The 14361-nt window shown below is 36.7% G+C and overlaps 1 protein-coding gene across 8 annotated transcripts in view; it reads right to left on the reverse strand.

Annotated features, from left to right (window-relative positions):
- The window catches only part of PARD3 (par-3 family cell polarity regulator), a gene marked incomplete at both ends in the record, with an annotated part of 453991 nt that overhangs the window by 45761 nt on the left and 393869 nt on the right, over nucleotides 1-14361 (reverse strand). The window lies entirely within an intron of this gene.

The raw sequence follows: 14361 nt of genomic DNA on the forward strand, positions 1-14361 counted from the left end.
TCTTTGCAAGTTTTAGTCCATTGGGCAATTAAAATGACCCCAAGCACTGCAGTCCAGCTATTCTCTCCTTAACAGCATATCATGATCAACAAGATCTTTCTAAAATTGTGGGAACTCAGTCTTTTTGACTGAACATCCAAGGTGTTTCAATAGCCTCTCTCAGAGCATCACATTACTGGCTTGAGTTAAATGGACACTATTTTTACTGCCTTAGGATAAGGAGAGCATGATGCAGGAGAGGGAACGTGTGTGTGACTCGGGTTAGGCAATTCAGGTTCCTTAGCAGGCTGCCCTTAGCTGAGGAGAAAACAGGATTTTCAGGAAGCAAAATTCAGACCATCTCTCTCTACTGAATAAACTGTTGGGGAAGGCTAGTGCATCGGTGTTCAATACTGAAAGTTAAGGATGAAAGAATTGCCTCAAGTGTTACAATGAAGCTCTGCTTACCTTTTTAATCTGCACAATAAGTGCACACTTCTCATCACAGCTCACATTACTACTACATAAAAGCTCTGCTTTCAAAAACAATAAAATCATTCTGGTTTGTGGCCTGGATCTACCTTGTCAGAAAGACCAAGTATAAAAACGTAAATATGAGGGGCTGAAACATTTGTAATTTCTTATATCCTCTATCTTTTAGGGGAGCATCATTTTCAGCTTGAATATGGTAACAGGCAAAGCTCTAGTGAAGTGATTTGGGTTGGGTTATTTCCTCTTAAAACTGGGAGATATAACTGAGGGTTGTCAACATAGGAAAAATTAGGAGCAGTGCTCTTTTACAAAATATCATTGCTGAAAAAGTCACAGGAGAACACTCCTTATAATTTCAACTATGGACCCGGAAGGTCTTCATACAGACAAATCAAGTGAAGGAAGGATAGGCATGTGAGGAGAACAAAAATAAACTGCAAATATGCAAATATCTGTGATTTTTTAGGTAATGGATGGATAAATGTCAAAACAACAAAATGCACTGGGTTTACTTGCAATAGAAAACCATTAAGAATACGGCTAGGAAATGGTGAGCCTCTTTTTTGATAGTGATAGTTGTGATAAAACATCCCAAAATATCCCTTCCTCAACAGAGACAGTTTCTAAACACAACTTTGGTCTTGGTGTTAGCATGACTTGGACTTGGATGCACTCCAGAGTGTACAATGTCCCTGTTTTATTCCAAAAGAGCACATCTAATTAATTCCCTAAATCAGCTGGTAATTGTTAAGTGACAACAAAGCATTTGTCTTCTCATCATTTACAGAGCAGGAGCTGTTAAACATAAAGAAATAGGCAATTAAAGATACCATAAATCTTCTACTATTCATATAGCAAATACATTATTTTAGCACAGTTTTCTATTCTGTTACTCCAGTTTTATAACAGTAACCTCTATGAAGAAAGATCAGACCAATAAAGTCAACTGATATCTGCAAGAGCAGAATTGGGCCCAAATTTATCAATAACAAAATCGTTAATAACTCTGTTTAATTACAACCTGTTCTATCCAACACAGAATATGCATGAGTTTTCAACACGATTTAATTATTTAGAAAGTTGAAAGATGTGATAAGCTATTTTTGAGATAGAAGAAGACAAAGAAAGAGACAAAAGTCAACATTTCAAACTGGTAATTTTTTAATGATCTGTACTCAAAAGCTGTCAGAAAATATTCTCTCTAATACAATGAAGCAAATTCATTCTTCAAGTCAAGGTAATAGTGGGAAAAATAGGCTTGGTAATAAAAGGAATTGTTTTCTTGACTGCAGAAGAGCTATCGTTCCATAGAACAATGGCATAAGCAGGAAGAACAAAAAATACTTTGGACACTGACCAATAGAGAGAAAGGAGGATTTAAATCAGAAAAAAAAATCCAAACACCTGACTTTTAAAATCAGGCCCTACAAAAAATGGACAGTTCGCACAGGACAACAAACATGGAGCAGAGTCGTCCAATCTTTCAAAATAAATTATCAGTGCAAAGAAGCTTATGGTTTTCTTGAAAAATGGGACTTAATATTCTGGTAGACTATTATATTTAGAATTGTATTCTTAGTTTCTTGTGTTATTTTCTCCCACACATCACTATTTATACAGAAACATACATGCATCATATATAGAGAGTTGCAGATATGTCAGTGACACATTTCTACACCTCCACCTTCATGCTTCATAAAACGTCTTGAGGGACCATCAAAACCTTCAGCTAAAATCTCGTTTATTTTATGAGAAAAGAAAAGATTTTCTCAGCTTTTGTAAGGCTCACTTCTCAATCCCAGAATACAGCAGAAAGGTGCCAGCTGGCTTCCAAAATGCCAGCTTTACAGGGACTATGCTCAGCTAAGCTGACTAGTGTCTGTATACTGTACAACCCTGGGGGATGTAAGCAAACTTTGGTTAACCAAGAATTTTAGTTAAGTGGTGTTCTGTAAAATAGGAATATAATGTGTATTGCATGTCTTGCTCAAACAGATGTTGTCTAAGCTTCTTGGACCTTGACATTTCAGCTGAATATTACTAATTATTAGCATATGCTAATTGCACATTATTTATGTATAGCATACCATGCTAATCAGTTACGAGACTGGTTCACGTCAGATCCAGTTAATAAAGGACAAGGAGACCTCTTCTGAAATAAGCCATGAGTCTCCGCTCCTGTACCCCCAAAACACAACATGAAGGAAACATCTACAACTGCCTTTATTCTACATGATCAACAGACACAGTGAGCTCCTTTCTCCCTTTTCATCACCACCAGACAGCATCTCAGATATAAACAAATATCTGAGACCTGTCCCCTAGAAACCTGCTTTGACTGAACATGGTGGAATTAGTTCTCAACAAACAGATTATGGAAAATGGCTATAAACAATAGAAACCTCCAAACGTTAGCACATGAACACACTTTTGCTGTGAATAAGCACAAAATGAAAAAAATGTCCTCAAATACTAAATGATGTGTAAAATACAAAAACTTTCCTGAGAATGCATTCAGTTATCAAGGATTAATAATCACGCCTATATCTAAACTTGTCACATAAACCCGCTCTTTCTCACAACAAAACTAGACTTTCTATATAAATTATAGACAACATCATCAACTCAGACAGATTTGTGTTAAGTACAGGTTTATCTTCTGGCTAGTTATCCAACACTAACATGACATAGCTCATAAATTAAGACAGTTTTATGCGAGTTCAAACCTGAAAGCTTAAGCCTGTGCTGAGTACCAATAAAGACAGCATAATTATATTTGCCTTGTATAACCTGAAAACATAAACTTTATCTTTTATTCTCAAGACCAGGTTTTAATGCACACTTCTTTATATGACATAAGTGTATTTGAATGTTTAGTTCATACTTATTTGTACCGAATGAGCCAAATTCATCAAATTCATTGCAATATGAAAAGTCTAGTGGTTTATAGAAGTACATTATAAACTATTTACAATCACTAAAATTATTCCATTTAAAACTTCATTTTTATTTAACACCATGATCTCTTTCCTTACAACAATACCAAGTCTGCTGTTGTTTTTGTGCATCTCAAGAGCAGAATTCAAACACTGACAAAAACACTGAATTGGGCAATACAAAATAATTTAGGTTCCTAATGCTGACTTAATTAGCTGGATCTGAATTCCATAATAACTGCTACACAGATTTTAAAATTAAAAAAAATAACAACAGGGTCACATCATAGAAAACACTGGCATACCTATTTAGCCTGTAGCCTCATCAAGGACAAAAATTCCTAAAAACAAAGGCAGCCTAACATGTCAGCTAGAACTTTTACGACTGCTAAATTTGAGAGTTATCCTTCTGTAGTACACTGGAGATGGAAAGACAGATGTTTCAAATCTGCAAAGCCTCAATACCACTGTGCTCTGAAGACAGCAGGCAACAGAATGGAAGGAAGAAAGTATCTTGATAGAAAAAAATCCCAGGAGTTAACCTGCTTGATCTTTCACACATACCAACCAGATTTTACAGTGCCTCGGCAGTTCCTCCGCAGTCAGAGGTGCTCGCTATTGTACTTGCAGTCCTACCAGCATATCATCACCATCTCCTGCCCTTTGTTCTAGTGTTAGAACTCTTTAAAAATAGACTCTTCTAAATACACTTCCCAAGTAGTTCACTTCTGTTGGAAGTTGAACTAAATAGGCTGAGAGAGATCACCTTTACTATACTCGTTATACAGGCTATCTGTGATGGAGATAATCACCTCCAAAACCATACATAGTTAAAACAGTCAAGTTAAAAATCTATTGATTAGCTATATGAACACATCTTCATCTATGTTTTCTCATAAGGCAGAGGATAAGCACTGCTTCCAAACCCAGGTTTTAAAAGCTGTTCTTCAAAATGGATATTGAGTAAAAATAGAAAGGCCATTAACAGAATTGAACGGAAAAAATGCCGTTGCTTTAAACCAGGTCAGGATTCTCATTAATAACTTTAGCTAGATACACTAAGGCAAAAGTTCAGATCACAAACATTGTCACAGAGGAAACAAAAGAGCTGGTATTTCTGCAGAAGGGGTGTTAGCACACAGACTCTCAGACATCAAGCAAGAGTAGCAAATATACCTAGAGACTGACCTTGATCCCAGATCAGGCCACTGACAATCCTTAATCACCCACTTGAAATGAATAAAGATTTATTTTAATATTTACATTGTTATTGCTTCTGCTTTAAAGTACGGTCATCAGTCACAGCCTCTTAGCAGGAAAATACACACCATCATACCACTTCCTTCCAAGACATCCTCTGGGAGGTCATTCAGAGCCAGTCGTTTAGTCAGCTGTAGGAACTAACATCAGGTAAAATACATTTTTATACCCTAAAGCAAAACCACTCCTTCCTTTCTAATTGTCTGGATAACAGAGGTACCTGCTACACACTATCAAGCAGGTAGATCTCCCACTAGCTCAGACAGCAAATAGAGCACTTGGCACCTAATAGGATAAGGTTCAAAAGCCCTGTTTCTACAACACTTACATTTGGAGATCAAGGCTCAGAAATTAAGGACACGACATTTTCCATATGCACAGTACTTAATGACTTAAAAATAAACATATGTACAAGTGTTCCCATAATTGGGTCCTCAGACTGTATTGCTGACTCTTTATTATTTGACTCTTTAAAAATCTTAGAAGTACATTACTAACATCCTCTAAGGAATCTTCTTAAGAGATATTTCCAGCAAAATAGAGCCTGAAAATCTGAACTTCCTAGCTTGAAGATATACAGCTTTTTGGTAGTTGAAAATTCATAAATACTTCCTGCACTATTCCAAAGTAGAAACTACATCATCTCTTGTAGTATTGTGGAAACCCATGAGAACTCAGAAACAACAATGACTATAATCTCATGAAATAGAAACTGGGTGTTTATTATTATACATTCATTGTCTAATTTGGGAGAAATAAAAAAAATACAATAAAGAATGGATATTAAGCCGAACATTAAATTTAGACCATTTCAAGAATGTGAGCTCCTTTTGTTATTATAGACAGGAATTTTTACCCATGTACTCACAGGCCATCCCTAAGAGCAGCCACAGGGCTATCTGCAGGCTCAAGTCTTATTTTGGTGTGAATCCACTGGCATTTGATCTACTCGGGCACAGGACTCTTTTCAAGTTTCCCTCTTAGCTTACCAAGGGTATCTAAGAGATGAGTTTGTACTGGTGTAGTTGAAAACAAAACATATAATGAACAGGAGTGAAATTACATCACACTCTTTATTCTAATGATTTTTCATGATGACAGATGACTCCATAAACTTATGCCTCAGTCCAAGTGCAAATTACTTTGAAAAGATGCATTGACATGCCCATGGACACTCCACAAATGCTGCTTCAGACTCGCAATAATATTTACAGGCATACTAAAACACGTAAATATAAATATAATGAGAGAGTAATGCATATTTAAGGAATTTAATATCCACTGCAAATGAATTAATGATTTCACCTTTTGTCCTATAATGTTTCAAACCTCTGTCTAAGTTCTGGCATCACATTATCCTTTCAAATTAACTATAATTTTCCACTGCTACGCTTGCTATGAATGAGCAAACATCCAAGGAAATTACAAATGTGCTGACACATCCACAAAAAAACCAAAAATCTCTTTTCTTATGTGGAAAAAGCTCTATTTTTTCCTCCATTTTGTGCATTATATAATTTCCAAAGTTGAGGTTTAATTCTAGTGTGTTTTCAGTATTGAACCAAAAACATTTAAGACAAAATAACCTGAAATAGAGAAATAGTATATTTCTGAGGATAGCAAAGTAGTGCCCAGCAGAAACAATGGGACAATATATTAAAAAAAAAAAAAAAAGCCTAAAAAAGAACATAGCTCTTCAGATAATTAAAGTGCTTTAGACCACTAGCCAAATGATTTTCTCCTTGTAAAGGTAGCTCAATTGAAATGTACCAAATAAATCATGTGTTAAAATTATCTTCTAAAGTAAGAGCTGAGTGCATATTGATTAATAATTATTTGCACTAACGGACTGAACTAAAGCAATACCATCAATTACTTCAAAAATCTGTAAGATCAATCATGATGGAATCAGCTGTTGAAAGATTCACTGCACTTTTCCCAATATTTCAGAAGTGCTCATCAAATGGCTTTCTAGAGATACCTCGGTTTCCTGTTTCTAAAGCTACGGAAATTTGTTTTAAACACCAAATATCACTAGGTGTTTCAGCTGGATAACACAGCTCTCACCCTTCAGTTATGTGGGAGGACTGCAAGAAGAGTAAATGTTCTCCCCATAAAGTATGAGGCATGAGGGGGCACTTCTGCCAAGGAAGTTTAGTTAATATTTCATACTTATGCTCATGCAGCAAAGGAAATGCAAACAGTGTAACTAAACTAATGACCAGAATAGAAGATTTACATAGAGCCACCACCTATCCAAAGACGGGGGATACTCAGTATAAATTAACTCCATTTTACACACTAATGAGTCCTCCTTGCTGAATTTGTCTGGGCAGCACAATAAAACTCTGTTAATTCTACAAAAAAAATACAATTTAGTTTGCATGGTTATAAATAGCACAGAGATCGTTAATCCCTTATGGCACCAAAGGCATTACTCAGACCTGGTATCTTATAGAAAATCCAAGAGAATTTTCCTTTCTCATGATGTATAGCACCATTAGAGCTGGGTTGGGAGTCTGTTTGCTATAGCACCAGGTTTTAAGCAGGTACAAACTAAAACCAACACTTCTGTGGTTCTGGTTTTCATGGTTTCTCTTCCACTGGGTTTCAGGTTTATTTACTGCAGAAGTGTTCAATACACAGACAACAGATCATGAAATCTGGTGGAACCTCATCCACACATTGGTGGAAGACGTTAAAATGGCAGAAGTGATGTTTCAGTTATTTTCTAGTTTGTTGGGGTTCGGTGGTTTTTGTTTGTTGGGTTTTTTTTTATGCTGGCTGACACAGGACCAACTGCCACACACAGTACCAGGTCTTCAGAAGATAACAAAATTTCTCTTCACCTTCTCTGAAATGCACAAAAAACATGCTATGACCTGAAACAACAACACTTTAGCTGAAATAGCTGATTGAAATTTAAACATTCTTTACATAAATGAGATGCACAGCTCTGTCTGAGCATCTTAATTTTATGCATTTTTACACTTCTAAGCAACTTAGTGGTGAGGACTTCTTATTTGCATTCATTTACATACAATTTGCAGGAAAAGCTGAAAAAAGGTAGTAAGGAAATCCATCATTTTGACTTTAAATGAAAATATTATTTCTGTAAAAAACATCTTGAATGTTTATTTTCTTGTTTTACTTAGGAAATTGCTTTTAATATCTTCATAAGAATCAAATGACTCTTCTCAGAAATGGCAATTTTTTTTCACCTAGTAGGTTTTAAAAACATCCAGCAATAGTTTTGATGTATACAGATGGAAAATAAAACTTTTTTCCCCTCCTAAGAGAATTTCATTCCTAGCAAGGTGAATCACCATCCCGATGTGTTCTGGCTCTTCTCTGAATTTGTATTTTACTAATTTTTATGGGCCTCAATCCTTGCCAGGTAATGGGCGGTAACTATGGGCCCATCAATGAAAACATGGTGTAACATGCGTTTTTGCTACCGTTTCCTAGATCGGCGGACTATTTCTTAGATGATGTTAGAATGTGTTCAAATAAATTCTCAGCAATTTCACACCTACATGTAGCATATTTTCTTAGTCTTTTAAAGCTCTGATTTTCATATGTAGCCACACTCCTCCTGGCTGCCAGCTGTATTTCTAAATAGCTAGTACTAAAACATATTTATTCTCAGAACTAAGACGGCCAATGGCTTCTCATTTCTTAGAGACGGCACATAGTTTAACTCTCTGATTATTTCTTCATCGCATCCCACTTGTCTCCCATCACATCCCCATGCATTGGTAACCCACATGTAAAATGAGAAACTCGCTAGAAGAGGCAAAGAAAGATAAAAACCACGGAACAGATGCTGTGCTATAGCTGAGCTTTCTAAGGAAGTACATTAAGAAAATTTGCAGTGCAGAAGTGGTCTCAGGAAATAATCACGGGTGTGTTTTGCTAAAACATGCGACAATTCCTACCGTCTGCCACAGTGATAATTTTATTGCCTTTTGTCATATCCTTGGTGCTGGTAACTCACAGCAAGGTATCAGGGACAGCTCACACGCAAAGGACTTCAACACAGCTCAAGGAAAGCCAGCATAAGCCTGTGCTTGGTCCAGCCCCTGGTGACCACATCCCTGCCACAGCCAGGCGAGGGTGAGACCTCCGAACTGGAGCTGCTGCCTCTGCAGTGGGACTGGGGACATCCCCTGCTCTGCAATGGAGGCGAAACCCAGGGTCACTGTGGGTGCAGCCCAGTGTCCTAAAATCAGGGCTGCTCTGACTTACTGGTAGAAGGGAAGACACGCTTTATACATCCTGCTTCAATTATGCCAAAACTTCCTAGTGGCACAAAGCAAAAGGTGTGTTTTCAGACTTTCAAGATATTTTATTTTTTTTAATATTTTTGGGGGTTTTATTTGTTTGGGTTTTTTCCACTCTTTCTTACGTGTGTGCTTCTCTATACATCCTTCAAGTTCCTGTGGGATTAAATATATGTATTTCCTAAATTTTACTTCAATATTTTCAACTGCTAAGAAATTTGAAAAATAATTTTGTGATGATTTGCTTCAGGTCAGTAACTCATTGCTTTTTATTTTATTGTCTTTATAGTATAACACCTCACACTGCAAGACTTTAGACTTTCAAATTCACAGCTCTTCTCTACTATATACTTTTAATCTGGTTGAAATTTAAAAAAAGGAGATTTTACTCTTGCAAATTAAAAGCTAGTACAAGTCCATTAATTTTCATAATCAGATTAAGGCGTTGTAATAAAACTTTCAGTGACTCAAGGGAAAGATTGCTTGAGACAGCAAAGTGTAATTAAGCAAAACTATTGTATCTATATCATTAAAGAAAATGTTAAAAGTAATTTGAGTCTAGGGATCAGTGCTTGAAACCTTCCTTACCTCACGCCGTAACCCGCAAACTAACTTTGTGGTGTAAGCACATTTTGTCAACAGCAGCCTAGAGGCCTCATGAAATTAAGTAAGTATGCTATCTCTTTCACAATGGAAACAAACCTCGTCCACATGCTGTTCGCATTTCTGGCATGATAGGCATTCATTACTGAAGTCACCGGCAGAGTCAGCAGCTGGGATGTATAACACTGAGCTCCCTTTCGCTTCTTTTGTCTTCTCTTCTCTTATCACTTTCAGACTCACATGCTAATGATAGTTTTCCACAGGTTTCGTTCTTAAAAATAAGGTATGCCCCTTACCACACTATTCTGATGGTTCTTATCACGAGAAAGAAAAGCATCCCAAAGTGCCAAAAGAAATTATTTGTCCTTAAAGTCCTTTTACTCTCCTTTAGATAAACGATGTGAGTCAGAAGTAGGAGGACTGCAAGGAGGCAAGGATACATTTGCCTTGCCATCATGCAGCAGCTGTCAACTCTTCCATGCCAATGACAGACACGTGAAACTGCATGAGAATTTGGAAACACGATATGGCCCAGAAAAAAGATAGATGCCAGGAAAAGGTTATTTTATGCTGCTACAGCCTCCACAGAGCAACCAAGTGGACCCATGTACTCTGTCATTGTGCTGAAGCTAATGGCAAGATGGCAAAGAAGTCCATGGCCTTGCCAGAGCTAGAGCTCTTAGCTTGAGGGCCATGCCTTATGGGCAGATGCTCTGGGCAACCTCCCAGGGATCTGGTGGGGTTGCGCCAATTATCCCACGGATCCTCTAGCTCTACACATTTATCAAACCACATTAGAAGCCCAGCATAAAGCCAAGACACCAAAACCCCCACAGAAGTCTTATCATTCATGCAGCAATGATACAACCGCTGACCTTTTGATGGCTATAACTGAGAATCATAATTCTCAATTTAGTTTATACGGTCCTGAGGCCCCAACTGGTTTTGTTTTACAAGTATGCTGACTAATTTCCCCCTGCTTAACCACAAAATACAGATTTTTAAAAGAAAACAAGCAGAAGACTCTAAAACCCCCAACAAGAAAGTTGCTCAGCATAGCTCAACCATTTACTGCCACTTAACTTTTTTCACTTAATAAATAAACTGCATTTTTTCTTAGAAGCTAAGATTCTGTAAAAGTCAATATGAAATAGGTTCCTCAAAAGTTGCAATAGTCTCATTTTTTTAAGGAAGATATACTTTTGGATAAATAAAAGTTGGTCACCAGTTTTAAAGTGAGACTTAATAATGGAATAAACAATGACAGTATATGGATAAATGATTTTTGACAACCTGTTTATGCTCATGCAGAACCATAACAGAATCCTAGATCTCTGTAATCACCAATATGTTATTTATGTAGGATAATTGCATGATTGACAGTGCATACATCAGTGAGAATAGCTGCAGTGCCAAAATGCACACATGTAAAATTATTGCCTCTTAATAGACATGACCATCACATTGGTAGAAAAAAAAAGCTGGCCAGAAGCCATTATCCCACACCTCTGAAATGCTGCTCTTGGATTTTATCTTCAATTTGAACACAGTCTAGCCAAAACAGGAGTTTCAAATTAATATTTTACGTCCAGTGGTCAAGCAAGTACTTCAAGTGTCATGCCAGCAATTAAAGTGTGTCTAGATTTTTTGGCTACTGTGGTAGTTGAACTCAGGACCTTCACAGTGAGTCACCACAGTCACACATTACTGAGATATTATATTCTGCACGTACAAAGATGGGAAATTCTCCAGATTGTCTGCCAAGATTCACTGCACCTAGGATACAGAAAGTGTCATAAATAGACTTTGCCACAGCAAGCCTTGCAATAACTGCCAGAGAAACACAACAGACCTCCTGCAGTCTGATTTAACATAAACAAGCCAAGACATGGAAAAAGTAAAAACACTGCCCTGCAGTCACTGCTTAATAGCTTTTCCAATTGAGCATGGAGAAGTCTGACGTATTGAGAATGTCTGTCTCTCCAGCGTATGACGGTGCCTTATGCACTGCGGCTTCTGCCACATCACAGGGAACCTTCCGTTCCTACTTGGAAGGCAGCAAATTTATGTTCGGAAAGAGACGAATTTAGAGTCTGCTGTGCGTATATATGTGAATATTTGCTTTTTCTCCACCCTGAAATAGCAAAACAAACCCCATGCATGTTAAAACATATGGCTTGGGTGAGGAATCAGTAAATGTAAAGCTATTTTATTTCCTCATTGAGTCTCACTTTATAAGCGCTTGTGCAATCCAACTCACAGATCTTCCTGAGAACATTTTACAAAAATAAGCCTTCCTCATGAAAACACAAGAATAAAAAAGTTTTCTTACAGCTTGCCTCATTTTTATTTATAGAATTTTATTTAACTTTCAAGAATAAAAAGAATTACCTATAAAGAAAAGATTTTTTCATTCTTAATATATGGTTTGAAAAACTCCTGTACGTCATCATTTGAAGAAGAAAATGTTAAAATACACTTAAGAGAACAAACTAATAAACAATTACTATAATTGTTATTACTGTACTTCAATAAACACTACCAGTGGTATTACTTGCAAGCACAGTGATGTGATCACAGACTGAATATAACTCTGTAATCTCTACACTATATGCTTTAGACTGCAGTCATGGTAAATTCCTGGGTACTGCAGAATTCAATAGAACAAAGGAATAAAGAAATTATGTCTTTAACAACTGCATTAAAAAGGTAACAGTACCTCTAAAAGAAAACATTGGTCAATTAGTTGGAAAGGTCAAACTCTTATTTTTCTTCCTCTTCACCTTGCTACAAAGAAACACCATCCTGGGAAAGGTCACGGTGCATTATGGAGAAATTAGGGAAACAGGCTGCAGTGAACTTAGTGCTGCTCTTCTGTGGCAAAGTGCAAACCCCTGCAGTTATGAAGAAGTGTACAGATAAAGGTTTATCAATGAAGAAGTGAAATTGTAAATTACTCCATCATGAGAGCTCCAAGTGCAAAGCCACAAACAGGACTGTCATTTGTGCCATTCTGCTATATACTTTCAACACAGTAAATTCTCCTCTTAGGAAACAAATCAGCTACAGATTTAAAAACAAGTAGATTAAATATTTTTTTTTTTTTTATAAGACTCAGAAAATGGCACTGAATTTGAAGTCTTACATATAATGAAACAGTGATATATCCTAACTGAGGAGAAAAATAAAGGTTTTATTTCAGTTTAAAGCTGTTTAAAGTCACATGAAATCAACAAGAAGTAAATATAAATAATTTCAGAGGTGCTTATTTTCATTATTGAGGAAATTCTAAACTCATTTTAGAACAAATCTGACAAAATTCAGCGATTCACTAAAGTACTGTTTACCTTTTACAACACATTCTTTCAAATACCAAAAGTTCTTATACCACTTGGGAGTTTTTCATCTGGAAAACCTCAAAAAGATTTAATTCCCTTCATACTTAGCTAGGAAAACAATGTTAAATAATGGAAAATAATAATCTAATGGGATTCTTTTTTCCTTACCATTATCTTGCAATGATACCATTGTAGATACTTCTGATATGAAAAGAGAAAGTGCATCAACTACCAGTGTATGGGAGCCATTTATCACACTATTACAGGTACTTCATATATAGCTGAAGACATTTTGGCTTCTGCATCTTACACTGACAGAGGGGAACTTAGAGACTATGGAAAAAAATGTGGCATAACAATGTGGTCTATGTGGCTGAAGTGGTAATTTTCTGTTGACATTCGATTGGGTAACAGCTCATCTGACAGCATCTGCAGAACCATTTCTCTTCTTTTCTAATTTATGTGGGTTTTATGCTGCATTTTGCTGGATTTTAAAGGTTTGATATGTCTTATTGCTTTACTTTGTTAGAGTTCATTTTGTAACCTCGAAATAATCCGAGATTCAACTGCAGAGCTAGAGCGAGGTCTGTAGTGAAGTATATATGTCAGCAATCAAAATATTTTTTTTGTCTGAATCTTCTTATTCTTAGCTTGCTTTTTAATCAAAATAAAAAATAATGCAATTATTCTGCATGTAACATGAATTTATCATTTAAATGTGGTATACATTTTTCTGAACTTTTGTGGAAAAAGAGCCAAATTATAATCAATGGTACTCTGCAATAAAGTTGTGCTGGTCCTTAAAAACACATGGGGTTTCAATGCCTTTAAACACCAATTTGTGCAGCTTCCCATCACTCTTCTATAGTCCTTTCTTACTATATGGCTACTCCAGAGAATGCACAGATATGCTAGAGAGCACTCATGGTTAAATATAGATGTGCTGCAACTTATTTACTTCTAATACAATTTTAGCCATCCAACAGAATATCTACTTTGGGTATCATTCATTTGCTCTTTATTTCTCTTCCCTGGGTGAAAGGTTATCTACTTTAAAGCTATTTATTCCGTGTCTTTCTAGGCTAAAAATATTAGAACTGTTTCTGAACCACTAGAAGCCACTCCGGGGTTGTACACCATATTGTACATCGTATGGCAAGCTGAGCCTCTCAAGCAATCAGCAGCCTCGTGCACTGTGTGCTTATTTCCCCTATAACAATAGGCACAATTAAGGCAAAGCAAACTCGATTAACTCCGCTCCAGGCTCACCCCCTCGTGCTCACTGGCTCCCTTGATTAACTGCACAGGACTGATGGACAGGAAGGTGTCAGGAAAACCCTGAAGAATTAGCAACCCTGCAAGGAAACACTGCAGGAGGGAGAAGGTGCAAGAAAGAAAGAGCAGAAGGTGGCAGTTCAAAACACTTATTAAAGGAGTTAACAAAATAAAAGGATGTAATTTAAATCACTA

Source organism: Nesoenas mayeri, assembly GCF_963082525.1.
Source record: "Nesoenas mayeri genome assembly, chromosome: 2".
NCBI classification, from domain to species: Eukaryota; Metazoa; Chordata; class Aves; order Columbiformes; family Columbidae; genus Nesoenas; species Nesoenas mayeri.